The sequence below is a fragment of the Elephantulus edwardii genome, unplaced genomic scaffold, assembly GCF_000299155.1.
Source record: "Elephantulus edwardii isolate Elephantulus edwardi_28Jun2011 unplaced genomic scaffold, EleEdw1.0 scaffold00047, whole genome shotgun sequence".
In the NCBI taxonomy this organism is placed as follows: Eukaryota; Metazoa; Chordata; class Mammalia; order Macroscelidea; family Macroscelididae; genus Elephantulus; species Elephantulus edwardii.
Genome location: NW_006399797.1, coordinates 19,899,775 through 19,916,005, shown reverse-complemented (window position 1 = coordinate 19,916,005; position 16,231 = coordinate 19,899,775). Strand labels below are relative to the sequence as shown.

The window sequence follows — 16,231 nt, the reverse complement described above, 5'->3', positions numbered from 1 at the left end:
GACTACAGCGTCTCCTCGGCAGCGGTCCTCCGAGCAATTCAAAGGAGGCGGTGCTACCTCCTTCCATTACTACGGAGCTCCCTCAAGGCCTCTAGGAGCAACAGGTCCGCCCACTGTGGCACGCCTCCAGCTGTACCAATCCGGACTTTGGCGTTGTTGTGAGTAGCACACGGAAAGGACGAACCTCAAGGAGAGAGACAAAAAGACTACAAATCCCATAACACACCGCGGAGTCCTGGTATTATCGCGTGAATTGGAAGCGCTGTTTCCTGTTGCCGCAGGAAATGATGTCGCGCCCACTTGCACTTCCAGAGCCCCCTTGCTTGCCAAGCGGAAGAACTCAGACCTCTGAGAAGCGAGGGGGCGCTAGGGAAGGGATCTAGCTAGCGATGGTCCGACGAGAAAGCTGAGCGAGGAAGTTGGGGAGCAGAACCCGCTAGGTGTCCGAATAGGGTAAGGTTGCGCCGCCCGGGACCGTTAGGAAATAAAGGAGGTGAGAAAGAAAGCAATTGCCGGGCGGATCCCCGGACAGAGGGCTAAGGTTGTGTGGAAGGACTTGCTCCCCGGATGGCGACCGCAGACATTCCGGCCCCGGCCTCCAGCGGCCTCTCGCCCAAGGAAGAAGGGGAGTTAGAAGATGGGGAGATTAGCGACGACGATAATAACAGCCGGAGCAGCAGCAGCAGCAGCGGTGGAGGGCTGTTACCCTACCCTCGGCGGAGGCCTCACCCGACCCGGGGCGGTGGATCGGGCGGAGGCGGTGGCTCCTCCTCGTCCTCATCGTCTTCTCAGCAGCAGCTGAGGAATTTCTCACGCCCGCGGCACGCGTCGGAACGGGGCCACCTCCGGGGACACTGCAGCTACCGACCCAAAGAACCGTTCCGCTCTCACCCGCCCTCCGCTCGGATGCCTTCCAGCTCCGTGTCCGAGAGCAGTTCCCGGCCGTCCTTCTGGGAGCGCAGCCACATCGCCTTGGACCGCTTCCGCTTTCGAAGCCGGCCTTACCGGGGCGGCAGTCGCTGGAGTCGGGGACGTGGAGGGGGTGAGCGAGGAGTCAAGCCGGGGGGCCGACCTCCCCTGGGAGGAGGCACGGGATCCGGATTCAGCAGCAGTCAGAGCTGGCGAGAGCCCTCTCCACCGCGCAAGAACTGTATCCTTAACGTGGCGCTTGGCCCTGGGTGTGTCCCTGGCTTTAGAAAGTTCCCGTCCGCGTCCTTACTAGGTCTGTGAAATGAGCGTTAACTTTTCTCAACCATCAGACCCTCTCATTTGCCTTTGTGTCCATATAAGTGACCTTTTGTTTAATTCCCGTGTACCACTGTAGCAGTGTCTCTTAAGTTTGTTTTAGTGGATATATTGTTTGCTTAACACTTGTGTGTTTTGGGTTAAGGCCAAATTTACTGAAGTCGAAGATCGTCTAAAATCAGACCTCTAACCTTCATTAACATTTGTTTTTGCCGATACAGTAGTTTTCGTGTTTTGTGTGAAATTGACTTACTTGGTTGGGGGAAGGGGGGAAAAAAGAAACCATTTTAGTAATAGTGTTGCTTATATCACAGTGCACTTTGACATTGAAAATGCTTTTGAAAATGTCAGAAGTTTAATTCAGCATAATCCTACTATTCTTATTTGTGATTCTATTTTTTTCACTTTTCTTGATTTGTATTTACCAGTTTGACGTGAACTGGTTAAAACATAAAGGAAAACAGTGAGAAAATTGAAACCCAAACCCCTGGTCCTTTTACCAACTGGGTTAATTCAAGTGTAAAGGATATGTATCTTTTTGGAAAGCTTTAGCTCTTTAATGTCTTTTTCTTGTGTTTACTTTTTGGTTATTTCATAACCCAGATGTGAACCAGAGAGAAATGTAGTAACATTTTTATTTTACAGTATTACAGACCATGAGGATGGGTATGAGAGGTTGAAAGCTGAGAAACAAAATTTTTATTTTTGTTTCCTCAAGCTTCATATTTAGATAGCTTTTATATTACTGAGTTTACTTACTGGTATTAACTGAAGAGTAAATAATCTGAAGATACACTGTTGTATGGTGGATATGGATTTTTGACTTATTCTTTGATGACTGCATAAAAGTTTTCATAAGCATATTTGTCACTGAATGCAATTTCCATGGTGTAATGCTTGCTTATTTATTGTATATGAAATGTATATGTAATGATATTAGTAAGACATCCTGAATCATTTTTCTGCAATACTAAGGACCAAGATTGGTCCTCCTCACATTGTTATGTTGTGGAGGAGCCAAAGAACCTGCATTCATGAATACACTCAACGTTTTTTTTAAATTTTCTGTTTTAAAATTTTTAAAAATTTATTATTAACTTCAATGAAAACTTACAGAGACTTTGGATTTTCATTCATTCATATTGTGCTTTTCTCCCCTTCCAACCATAGTATGCTACCCTCTTGGAAAAGTAAAAGAAAAATTCTTTCATTGTTTTACCAAAAATTTTTTTAAGAACAGGAAGGGCCAATGTGGCCATCTCTAGATGTTATGATGCAAAGCAAGCAAGAAACATAAATTCAGGTGAGAAACAACCACTTCTAATTCCCTGAAAGCCACAACCATTAGTTGGGTTAGAAATTTTTTTCAGAAAAATTATTTAGATATTTAATTTATGAAGAAAAAAACGCAGACAAAACCAGAGGTGGTTCTTTATTAAACCTGTACAGTTTTAGTGGGTTTTTTTTTAAAAGTCCATGCTTTGACAGTTGATTCTAAATCCAAGAAGGACTCTATACATGTATATGTAGGGTTTTTTTTGTTTTAAAGAATACAAAGATAAAACATAGAGTTTATGTTTTGTAATGTAAAGAAATAATTACAGTTCAGTGTAAAAAGTTGAGATTAAGGTACTGTGGGAGTTCAAACTTTTTAAACTTAATTTCTGTGTTAGATGAGATGATGAAGTGGTCTTACCTTCTATTGTCTTTCTCATTCATTAAATAACAGTTTAGAACTTTGTGTAAATTGTAGTGAACAAGGAAAAGGTGACATTGGAAAGGTAAAATACTGGACAGATCACAAAAGCCCATCACATGTCTTAAGGGCTTGGGCTGTTTAATGAGATTTAAATAAGGGAAATGATCTGAATAGTATTATATTTAGAAAGATTACGCCGATCCTAGTATGGGAGACAGCTTGGGAGAAATACAGAACTCTATGTCTCTTAAGACTGTCATACTTCTGTCCTATGGTAGATAAAACTAAGAGAGTACATGAAAATGCTCCTATAACAAGAAAGCTAGGGAAAGCTCACTGGAGAACACTATTAGTACTAGAGTTGGAGATAAAAGGAACCAGGAGCCATGAAGACTTAAAAAAAGGACAAGTAATTAGTGTTCAGCTTGGAAAATGAGTGAGTAATCTTATGTTGAAAGGTTCGTTTTCATTTTTAGAACATACTGTTTTTATAATAACATCACTTTCTGTAGATTAATGAGCCAGAAACCAGATAACATTTGATTAAAGAGAGAATCAGAAGTACCAAGCTTTTTTTTGATATGTGACCCTTGAGAAAACAGATAACTAAAGATTTGTTAAAACCACTTTGAAGCAGAATTGTTAAAAGCCTGATTTTCAGTTTTAATACTTGTTTCTCAGATATTTGGTGGTGAGTATTGTTTTTGAATTACAGGGGAGTTTAAAATTCACTGCCAACTGCTTGCCCTGTGAATGAATAGTTTATGGAAAAAACAGATAGGGACACTAGGTATGTTGTAACCAATTCATAATAACCATTAGATAATGCACTGTATTTAAACTGTGTATAAGTCTATTTCTCAGTATTTCCCAGGCTGGAGAAATGAAATGTAACAGTTTCCTATATATGTGAATTATTATGGGGAAAAAGTTTAGAACTAAGCCATCTCAAAGGAAAGAAAAATTTATTCATGTGTCACCATTAAAGAATAAAATAGGAAAAATAATTTGTTGAAATCTTCTAGTCTTTGAGGATAATTTATTTTTCAAGATACTTTTGAGAATCTATCAGTTCTTCTATTTTACTGTAGAGATACCAGAAGTTTTCATTTTGCATAGACTGCTTGAAGAACTTTAAGCTTGTTAAACGTCAAGTTTTTCTTACTCATGGACTAATACTAATTTTCAATTGTTTATTTTGTATTCTATTCCCCCCCCCCTCCGATAATGAGATGTGAGAAGAAACTGAAGAGAAGAATAGTTTCATCCTGGTTACCTCATGTATAAATTACATCCCTGACAGTTTTTCTTCTCTTCCTCAGAAAAGATTCTTTGACATCCGGTTTTGCGCTTTCTTGGCACCTATAAAAGGAAAGATGCTATAGTTTACTAGATGGACTGCTGATGTAATGAGTAAGGAGTAATTACTGCTAAGGGTAATTAATTACTGAGACCAGTTATAGTATAAATGGATGATTTATATGGATATTTGTTAAATTTGAAATAAGAGCACTTCAAGTGATTAATTGGCAAAACATTTTAAATGGAATTTTATTAAATTTAGTAGTAAGAATCTCAATTCATCTTTCTTGAAAAATGTAAGAAAAAGGGAATAAAAATTCACCTAAGTTATTTTGTTAGATTTAACTACTGATTTGGGGAAGTTGGTTTCCTTAACACCCTGTGCAGCCAAAAGTTTTGGAAGATCTCCGTCAAGAAAACAGAATTACTCATCAAAAAGTGAAAACTGTGGGGAAGAGACTTTTGAAGATTTGCTTTTGAAATATAAGCAAATACAGTTAGAACTTGAGTGCATCAATAAGGATGAAAAGCTTGCTTTGAGTAGCAAAGAGGAGACTGTGCAAGAAGACTCTAATAAACCATTGAACTTTGAGGACCAAATAAGCACTGATAATGTCAGTATTACAAAGGACTCAAGTAAAGAAATAGCTCCTGAGGAGAAAACACAGGTTAAAACTTTTCAGGCATTTGAATTGAAACCACTCAGGCAAAAATTGACTTTACCAGGAGATAAAAACCGGTTGAAAAAAGTTAAAGATGCAGCAAAACCTCTTTCCCTGAAATCTGACACTACTGAACCTAGCCAAGGTAATGGAATGAAATATTTTAATAATAAGATGGTGCCCTACACTAAAGGAGTAACTAATTGTGTTGATAATTGGACTTATTCTGATAATGTATGAGTGATTTTTCTTGTATTCTCTAGGTAGATGTCATAATATGGAACAATGACAAGTTTTATTTTTTCCAGTTTGTATCTTAGTCCTCTTTGGTCTTAAATACTGATGAGGACTTAAAGTACAAAGTGGAACAGAAGTTATAATAGTGGACATTTTTTTTTTTTTTTGGTCTCAAGGGAATGCTTTTTTTTTAGGTGTGGAAATATTTAAGGAATACTTTTTTATTTGAATGAAAGTTTACAAATCATACTAGTTTTTTGTGTAGTCATTCATAAGTTGTTTTGGTTTATAATATTGTATGTTGTCTTTTCCTTCACTCAACTTACCTATTTATTGGTTTTTACTCCCCTTTCTCTATCTCCGTATTCCTGTTATCTCTCCAAAATTTGTACTGTGTGTAAACCTTTCATTAGCTTTTTACATTAGTGGTCTTTAATAACTGTTACTATCTTTTTATGGATAACTTATGTCACACAGCTTATTTGTTGTAGATTTAACCATGTAGTGTTTCACAATTTTTTTTTAATTGGAAATTGTCCTTTTTTTCTATTTTTTCATTGTATTATTTTTTACGTGTACCGTCAAATCAAATCTGACTGGTACAGGAGGAGATTGCCCCCTACAAATTCTTAATCATTGTTTTAGTGATGCATAATAATCCACTGTGTGAATATATTCGTTTCCTTAGCCATTTGTTGGTTGATGGACATTTGGGGTTATTTCCAGCTCTTTGTTAAGTAATGCTTCAGTAAAAGTGAGTGAGAATGTGTTTGTGTATTTGTTTGTGTTGTCACTCTTATTTATTTGGAGTATATTCAGAAAGTTGAATTGCTGGAACAAATAGTTACTTGTATTTCCAACTCTTGAGGAAGTTCCAGACAGCTTTCCTTAGTAGTGCTGTTAGGTTACTTTTAACATTGGGTTACCTGACATTGTTATTTCTGTTCTAATTGTTACACTATGTTGACTTAAAAAGAATTGCCTCTTCCATTCTCGTCTTTGTTTTAGGATAGTTGTTATCCATTTAGTTTGTTTTTTTTTTTTAAATTTTATTATTTTTGTGTGCGTGTACCGTCAAATCAGATCTGACTGGTACAGGAGGAGATTGCCCCTCCTTCCCCAGCAGAGCATCTGGTGGATTCGAACCGTGCACCTCTGGGATTGTAGTTGCAGCTGCTTGCCACTAGGCCACCAGAGCTCCCTCCCATTTAGTTTTTAAAAGCAGTGTGTTAGACATGGATGAGTAGATGCCAGCACTTGATTTCCACTAACCCTAGAAGGGGGAAGAATCTCCAACAGTATCACTTAGGCAAAACTGACTCCTGTGAGGTGAGACATGCCACCACCACCACAGTCCTGCACCTATTTCTGTCTCTTCTAACACCAGCTGTCCCAGCAATGACTGTCCCACCCACTCCACTATTAGATTCCTTGAGCCAATGTTACAAGACCTTTTTTAGGCTTTTACAAAGCCTCTATTATGTGTATTCCCTCTCCTGCTCTGCCAGTAAAACTAGTTGAAGTTCCTTGGCTCTAGCTCCATGGGATATGGTTCTAGTTCAGCTCCATCTTAAACTAGTCTCTGGTTCTCCATCATCATCATTTCTGCTGCCACTAGTGGTGATCTCGTTTGAGTTTCTGAGTAGTGTAGGAATCTCTAGTACAGAGATTTTTGGAGAATCCCATTTCCTACCTCTCTGAACCTGTTAATTTTAAGCCTGGTGGAGTGATAAAACATGATAAATGCCTGTAATAATAGTCTACACATCTTATTTGCATGTCCCTCCCCCCAGGTGCTATTTACATTATTAGCTAATTGTTCGCTTTGGTGGCAATACAGACAAAATTTGTATATTTCTACCTAGCCATGTGATAAAAGCTAAAATATCAATGGCTAGAAAAATCTCACTGAATAACCTGAGATAGCACAGTCTTTTACAGATAAGTTTTTAAAAGCACATACAATACAATCTTATTGAGGTAAATTGTTACTGTAAAGATTACTTCAGGGAATAGCTTTGATTCAAGCTTTAGAGAATACTCCAGAGCACTATTACCAGTGACGACTCCAGTCTCAGTACAACCAGTATGTCTAGGTTACTTAAGGATTTGAAATTCTATTCCAATTTTCGTCCCCTTTCTATTGAGTCTCTCTTAATCAGGATGTAGAGTAACTGTAGCAGAGCACCAAGTAGTTCTTTTGGTAGGCAAGGCAAGTAGTTCTTGGAGGTAGTCCTACAACATACTTCCCTCTTTGATTCTTGAATTTCCTGTTTTTCCTTTCTTCTGGACAAATAAAAACCAATAGTTATATGCTTATAAAGCCTTCTCATTATAAACAATCTTGAGCTTTCCATCTGAAAATTTACATACCCTTTCCTCTTTTGTTGTCCTTTTACTTCTATCACGTACTTTCATTTTAAACAAAGCTCTGGAAAGACTGAGCTGTACTTTTTGTACTCTATCTCCCCATTAACTGATTCAGTCTGATTTCCTACCTCTGTTATAACACTGACATTACTCAAATAGATTATTTATGATTTAATTGTACAATTTAATGGACAGTTATCATTTTATTCCTCTGTTCATTTGACAAAAATTAATCAAGCACTCTATTCTGGGCTCCTGAAACTACCAATGTACAAAATAGAAAAAGCATTTGTGTTATCATAGGCTTACATAGACATGATAAATTATCTGTTCTGGTAGAAGAAAATGGTTAATTAAATTTAAAAAACAAAGTAGGATATGTAAGATCACAGAAGGGAATACAGATGGCATTGTTAATACGCTAGTCAGGTATAGGCCTCAATTCAAAGGTGACCTAGAGACTTAAAAAATAATTAATATTATATATTAAGGGAGTAGCCCAATGGATATCTTGTGGAAGGGGTTTTTTGGCAAAGACAATAGCTAAAGGAGTGGTTTTTTTTTTTTAAATTATGCTCCCCAGACTCTGATTAGTAGGGATTTTGATAAAAATGTAAATTATTAGGCCTAACTCCTAACTGAATGACAGAAAAACTGTTGATTCCATAGAACTGTAGTACTGGAGAAGAACACTGAATAACCCAGGGACTGCCAAAAGAACAAATAGGTGTGTCATCAAAAGATGCAACTCTTTGGAGGCAAAGATGGTGGAGCTGTGTCTTTCATACTTAAAACAAGTAGCTAGTGAAGGCTGTTCTTGGAAAGGGGCATGATTCTTTGAAAGATGGAAAGTCAGCAAAGGAGGGGAATACATTCCCCCAATGAGATGGATTGAGTAGTGGGTTCTACTGTATCAGAGGTGATGAAGATGGCACAGGACAGGGCAGGGCTCAAGTTGGCTGTTTGACTCAACAGCACCTAGCAATGACAGTAACAACCCCTAACTCTATGCTGATCCGTCACTGAAGTACTGAGTAAAACGGCCCAGTGTGTTTTTCCAAGGTTGTAAATGTTTATGGAAGCACGTTGCCACCTCTTTCTTGCATGGAGTGCTTAATGGAGTGAGCTTTTTGATTAGGAGTCCACTGTACCACTAGTATTCCTAAGCCTGACCCAGATAAACTGCATCTGAAACTCTGGAATTAGACCTCAGAAATCTGTGTTTAACAAGCGAGCCTTCTGATTCTGGTACATGATAACGTTGGAGAATAATTAATGACCCTAAGGCAAAAGGGTTCCTGGCAGGTTTAAGATGAAACAAAAAATCGATTGCACTGGTAAACAAAAAGTTGAATGAAATGACTCTGTGGGAAAAGATGTGCCCTCACCTCTGATAAGATTCACAACCTTGAAAATCTGATGGAGACTTGCTATAACTCAGAATTGACTTTGGTGGCAACTCATTTGGTTTTGAGTAGTGGTCAGAGGTGTGTCGGGTGAGGAAAATCATGTAAAGCCTTGTAAGAACTTTATTTTCCTGAGTGAAATAAGTTGTTAAAGAACTCTGAGCAAAGACTGACATAATTGATACTTTTAAAAGCTTATCCTGTTGCTATGGTTGGGAATGCTGATGTCAAATATTTTTTAAGTTCTATGTTCAAAAATGTTTCTTTACCTTAGAAATTTTGGGGGTTGTATGATATTATATGTATTGTGAGTTTTCTTGAAATTTTCTGATTTTCCTTCTATGTCTTTTATTATGCCCTGTTCTTATTTTAACTATTAATCTATATCCTGAAACTCTTATCTCCAGCTTAATAATCTTTTGAGTATTGTATAAGACCAGTTTCTGATTTTTAAATTTTGAGTTAGAATTGAAATAATTTTATTGTAGAGACTCAACATGGCAGTATTAATACAGGACAGTGCCAACATGTTTATTGATTAAGCAATAACAAATTTATAATCTTTGTATAAATACCAGTTTCTACAAACTTAGGACTTAACGCTTGTTTTTAAGGTAACATTGTGCTCATATGGTGTCCAGATAAATTGATACCTTAAGAGAAGTGCTGCTACGTTTTATAGATGGGAGATACAGTCAATCGATAAGCTTCTCATGACCTAATAGATAATAGACATCTTGGGTTTTGTAGATAGGAGAAAATATTAATGCATTATGTGTATGTGGGAAGCTGCTTGTCTTAATTTTCCCTATTAATTTATGGATCACAACAAACTGTGGCTGATTCTGAGAAGAATGGGAATCCTAGAACACTTGATCGTGCTAATGTGAAACCTGTACTTGAACCAGGAGGCAGTTGTCAGAACAGAGCAAGGAAATACTGCATGGTTCAAAGTTGGGAAAGGTGTATGCCAGGCATGTGTCCTGTCTCCATACCTTTTCACCCTACATTCAGAACAGATTATCTGGGAGGCTGGGCTATATGAGGAGAAGTGTGGCAACAGGATTGGAAGAAGATTCATCAACAACCTGCATTATGCAGGTAACACAACCCTGCTTGCTGAAACTGAGGAGGACCTGAAGCATTTGCTGCAGAAGGTCAAGGACTGCATGTTTCAATATGGATTGAGGCTCAATATCAAAAAAACAAAGATTCTCACCACTGGGTCAATTGGCAGCATCAGGATGGATGATGAAGAGATTGAGATTGAGATTGTTCATAGCTTTAGTTTGCTTGGCTCCACAGTCAACACTTTTTACACCAGCAGCCAGGAAATGAAAAGACATTGCAATGGTAAAGTCTGTTGTTAGGGACCCCTTCAAAGTACTGAAGAGCAATGGTGTTACTCTGGACACTAAGGTACACCTGATAGGCCATGGTCTTTGCAGCCACTTGCTATGTGTCAGAGAGCTGGAAAATGACTAGGGAGGATAGAAGAATTGATGCCTTTGAGCTGTGGTGCTGGAGAAGAGTATTGAGTGTACCATGGACTGCTAGGAAAATGAACAGGTTCAGCCTAGAGAGGGTTAAACCAGACTGCTCCTTAGTGGCAAGGATTCTGAAGCTTCATCTGACATACTTTGGATTTGTTACAAGGGGGGGGGACCAGTCTTTGGAGAAGGATGTCACACTTGGGGGGGGTGGAGGGACAGTGCAGGAGAGGAAGACCCTCTGTGATGTGGATTGATTGAGTAACTGGGATAATTGGGGTAGGTGTGCTGGAGACAGTGAGATTGGCACAGGATCGAGCAGGGTTTAGGGCTGTTGCACATAGGGTCGCTATGAGTTGCAGGTGACTTCATGGCACATAACAACTTACATTCTTTGAGGTATTGTCAATTTTGCTGTAGTATGACATAAAACGTTCGGAAAAAAATCACTATATTGTATAGAATTGCACAATAAAAATCACAGTGCTTATGGTGATGATGGGGACTAGAGAAATAATACTCAAAACTGTCCCTAGAACTTGGACAAAAAAAAAGAAAATGCATTGTTGATATGTGCTGTTGAGTTAGAACCAGTTAATGACTGACCCTCCAGGGAGTTTTCACATAGAGTGGATGCTTTTGAGCTGTGGTGCTGGAGAAGAGTACTGAATGTACCATGGACTGCCAGGAAAACAGATTCATCTTGGAGAGGATTAAACCAAGCTACTCCTTGGAGGCAAGGATTCTGGGGCTTCGTCTGACATACTTTGGACATGTTGCCAGGAGGGACGGGTCCTTGGAGAGGGACATCATGCTTGGGAGGGTGGAGGGACAGCGCAGGAGGGGAAGACCCTCTATGAGATGGATTGATTGGGTGACTGGGGTAATCGGGATGGGTGTGTCAGAGGCCGGTGCGGTTGGCGCAGGATAGAGCAGGGTTTAGGGCTGTTGTGCATAGGGTCGCTATGAGTCGGAAACGACTCGACGGCACATAACAACAACAACAATATCACCTGAGGCAGATTTTCTGGTTAAACAGCCCAACTTTATATTTTTGTTAAATGTTTAAATTTTAAAAAGCCAGTTATTACTGTAAGTATAGCACTTTGCCTTCAAAATGACTCAAAAGTGTCCTTTGTTTTTGTTTAAATTTTTTATTTGTTACAGTCACTGTGTCAGTCCATCTTGTTGACAGTCTTCCTTTCTTTGCTGATCCATCATGTTTCTAGGTATATTTTCCTTTAATGGCTGGCCCTTCCTGACAGTATGCCCAAAGTACTTGAGATGGAATTAGACCATCTTTGCTTCGAAGAAAGACTCTGGTTTCACATTCTCCGGGATGAACTTGTTTGTTCTCTTAGCAGTCCATGGGCTATTCAGTATGGAGAAAGAATATAAGCCCAAGCCTGTGACACACCTTTCCTGACTTAACCATGCAATATTTTCTTGTTCCATTTGAACAACTCCTTCTTGGTCTATGTATAGGTTTCGCATGAGCACAATTAAGTATTTGGATATTCGCATTCTTCTCAGTGTTAGCCATAATTTGTTATTCACAAATCTAAGACAATCTCTAAATGTTGAATTTAGTCGTAATTTTATTAGTGTTTGTAATAAACTTTTAAGGAGCAGTGGGTTTTTATGCTGTTAACCAAAATGCGGATGATGTGAATCCATTAGTCGCTTCAAAGGATAAAGATGCAGCAGTCTCTTCCTGTACTTTCAGATTCATGTACTTTCAGAAGCCTGATGGAAAGTCATCATGAATTGGGTTGGAATCAACAACTGAACATCACTAGCTACACTATAAGTTTTTTTCTTTTTGAATAATTTAGTTCAGAGATTATCTATGTAATTTCAATTTATTATTTAATATTTTGACTCATTTTTCCTCATAACTTAAAAAATGAAGCTGGTAGGATGTTAAGTTTAATAACATTCTTTTCATTTGAGAGATTGAGAAAATCTTTTTGAGAGACTTTTTATAGAGATTCTTTAATTATTACTAACAATGCATAACAGTATTTAACTTTGTCTATGATTATTAGAATACTCAAAAGATGCTATTTTATTTTAAAGGGTTAGAAGATAAAGAACAAAATTTAACAAGAAGAATTAGTACTTCAGATATTTTGTCTGAAAAGGTAAGATACTGCTTTGTGGGATTGAAGACTGATTCATGTGCTGATTCATGTTACTCTTTTGTTTTCTTGCTTTATTTTTTCCTCTTTTCCTTCCTATCCTTGCATATCCCTGTTTGTATGTAAACCTTAAAGATAAGAACATCTAGAGAATATTTCCACTGTTTTTCGAATGTCAAGTTTTTATGTCTGTAATTGAAGTGTTAAATATATTTATAGATTTTTTTTTATTTGCTTATAAATTTTCATTTTTATTCAGAGATTATTTTTCCTATTGTGTTGGTGGGGAATTAACCTGTGCATTAAAATTTTACATTAGATTGACTTGTTATCTAATTCTAACTCTTATTAGCTGAGTAACCTGTGTCATTTCAAGCCGTTTTAGTGATATAGAATAAAAAAGTAATTGCACTAATTATTAATCTAAATGTTTACATAATTTTGCAACAGTAGAAGGACTAATTGGGTAAATTGAAGTACTAAAAAGTATTTAGATGGAGCGCTGGTGGCTTAGTGGTAGGTAAGGAGTTAGGTTGCCAGTTCAGAGGAACATAGTTTGAGTCCAACAGCTGCTCTGCAGGAGAAATATTGTCAGTTTCCTGCTGTATAGTTTTCAGCCTCTGAAAACCATCTGGAGGGTCAGCTATGAGTTGATTCTGACTCACTGATATGTAACAACAACCAAAGTATTTGTTGGTCTTTGAATAATTTTGGATAGTTTACATTAAAAGTAACCATTTAGAGGACACATTTTTTTTATGCTATGAATAAAAAGAATGTTGTTGTTATGTGCCGTCGAGTCACTTGCGACTCATAGCGACCCTATGTACAACAGCCCTAAACTCCGCTCTGTCCTGTGGCAGTCGCACTGTCTCTGACACTCCCATCCCAATTATCCCAGTCACTGAATCAATCCACCTCATAGAGGGCCTTCCTCTCCTGCGCTGTCCCTCCACCCTCCCAAGCATGATGTCTCTCTCCAAGGACTGGTCTCTCCTCACAACATGTCCAAAGTATGTTAGACGGAGCCTCAGAATCCTTGCCTCCAAGGAGTCACCCGGTTTAACCCTTTCCAGGACAAATCTGTTTGTTTTCCTAGCAGTCCATGGTATTCTCAATACTCTTCTCCAGCACCACAGCTCAAAGGCATCAATTCTCCTACAGCTCAAAGGCATCAATTTTCCTTCTATCCTCCTTGGTCATTGTCCAACTCTGTGATGCATAACAAGTGATTGCGAAGACCATAGCCTGTATCAGACGCACCTTAGTCTCCAGATTTTAGAAGGAAAAAAAAAATAACAGTCTTCACTTTTTTTTGGGTTTTTATTTTGCATTTCTTTTTTTTTTTTAAATTTTTTAAAAATAATTTTAATGAACATTTACAGAGATTTTGGATTTCCATTCATTCACTGCTGCACTTCTCTCTCCAATCTTCATTTCTTTTAATAAAAGCTTTTTATTATGTAGACTGACTATTCACTTACTAATAAAAGAGTTACTAGGTAAGTAGGCCTTAACATTCTGGAGTCTTACACATCTTTTGACTCTCTGTCCCCCTTGAACACATAGGAAGAAAAACACTTTTGCATTTAGCTTCAAGTGTTTATAGGGTCAGTAGTGCTACCTCTTCCTCCTCAAAATCCGTCAACTTCAATTAATAACCTCTCTTTGAATAGCTTGATCCTTTTAATGTTACATTTTAGCTAAAATTGAAGAAAAATTACTTTTAAAATTATATCAGAAAGGAGTAGAATGAAAACTTATTTTGATCTGGTAGCAGTTCTTAAATATTTGCTTTTAAGATACCTTCTTATTTTAGCCTATCTAAAGTTTTGGGTATTTCAGTATTTTTCGATATTCAGACACATTATTATCTGTAACTTGAACACATGAAGCTAAAGTTTAAGCAAATCTCTGCAGTTCTTTTTCTTTATTAGTATAAAGAATTAAGCATAATACAAAAAGAAAATTTGTTATCTTTACATGCCAGGTATCTGTGCTGTGTATTATTTGTGAAGCTAATCACATGATTTTGGAACTTAAACATTTTATTAAAAGAAATAATTTTGTAAGTGTATAGATACCATTACCCATCATGTTAGAGTTTCAGTTATAATTGTCCATGTGACATATAATACTTGCCAGTTTATGCCATTATAAATTCATGTCAAAAGATGTGACAGTTCTTACTCAACTCTATTGCTACCATTCCTATACATTAAAATGACCAGCTCATAGTGTTAATGATAATTTTATAAGATGAATGAAGAGAAAAGCAATATATATCAAGCTACTACTCATCATAGTACCAATAAAAAAAAAAGAAAAGCTTAGTGGAGTATATAAGAGAAAAACCACAGTAATTTTGGCTGTAGACTAGGAACAGTGATGGTGGGATACAAAGACTTCATTTTAAGATACTCTTTTTCTTTGGGAGCTCTGGTGGCCTAGTGGCAAGAAGCTGCAACTACAATCCCAGAGGTGCACGGTTCGAATCCACCAGATGCTCTGCCAGGGAAGGAGGGGCAATCTCCTCCTGTACCACTCAGATCTGATTTGATGGTACATGCACACACACACACAAAAAAGATACTCTTTTTCTTTCACTTCATTCCTTTCCCCTCCTGGGTTCTTTTGATTTTTTTTCCCCCATTTTCTTGCCGTAGATTTTTACTCTTTGTAGTTTGGAAAGGCCAGTTAAATGCTGGTTTCTATCTCTTAACAGTTTGTTCTGTATAATTTTGTTCCTTTTTGTAGGCTCTTTCCTACTTTGCACCTGAGTTCTACACACTTACATGTATATATACACCTTCCACAAATCAGTATTCTATTTTTTCCCCTATAGCATTCCTTTTTTTGAATTTGTTACTGTTACAGAATTCTTACATTGCAAAAACCATGCCTGACATCAATATTCTGTTTTTATTATTGTTGTTATTGAGTGCTGTCAAGTACAACTTAGAGCAACCCTATGAACAATTGACCTGAACCATGTCTTATCCTGTACTATCCTTAACATCCTTGACACACCTGAGTTTATTGCTGCACATGGTATTGTGTCTATGTTCTTGAAGGTCTTCCTCTTTTTTGCTCACCCTCCACCTCTCCAAGCATGATGTCCTTCTCCAAGGAATAGCCTCTCTTAACCACATGCCCAAAGTAGGTGAGAAAGCTTCGCCAACCTTGCCTCCAAGGAGCTCTCTTGTTCTGAAAGTTTGTGTCATTGAATTCAAGTATTAGATTATTTGTAAGTAATTTAATTTCCTTCTGCTCATTGCTATCCAGTCAGAACTGACACATAACTGACCCTGTGTTGGGTCAGCATAGATATCAAGACTGTAAAAAGATTGCTTATCTGTTTGCTTGGGGTTGTTGTTGGATTCTAATCTCCAGAGTTTCCCTTTTTAGATCTGTATTTTCTTTTTTAACTATTTGCCTTAAGGATAGAAATGTTTTGACTTAGAAAAATGTTTAAGATCAAATAATGAAATTTACGAATTTGAATTGTTTCCCATTTTAAAAGAAACTTGGTGAAGATGAAGAAGAACTATCTGAATTACAGCTTCGTCTTTTGGCTCTTCAATCAGCTAGTAAAAAATGGCAACAAAAAGAACAGCAGGTGATGAAAGAAAGCAAAGAAAAGTTAACTAAGACCAAAACCATACAGCAAAAAGTTAAA

General features: G+C 37.6%; 1 pseudogene across 1 annotated transcript in view; it reads left to right on the top strand.

The window, feature by feature from the left end:
- The first annotated feature begins 348 nt into the window (after positions 1 to 348).
- The window catches only part of LOC102874693, a 54,492-nt pseudogene continuing 38,609 nt past the window's right edge, over positions 349 to 16,231 (top strand). Inside the window, exons 1-4 of the transcript XR_438875.1 lie at positions 349 to 1,150; positions 4,634 to 5,053; positions 12,491 to 12,555; positions 16,076 to 16,225. The product of XR_438875.1 is annotated as a zinc finger C3H1 domain-containing protein-like (transcript). The remainder of the gene's footprint in view (positions 1,151 to 4,633; positions 5,054 to 12,490; positions 12,556 to 16,075; positions 16,226 to 16,231) is intronic.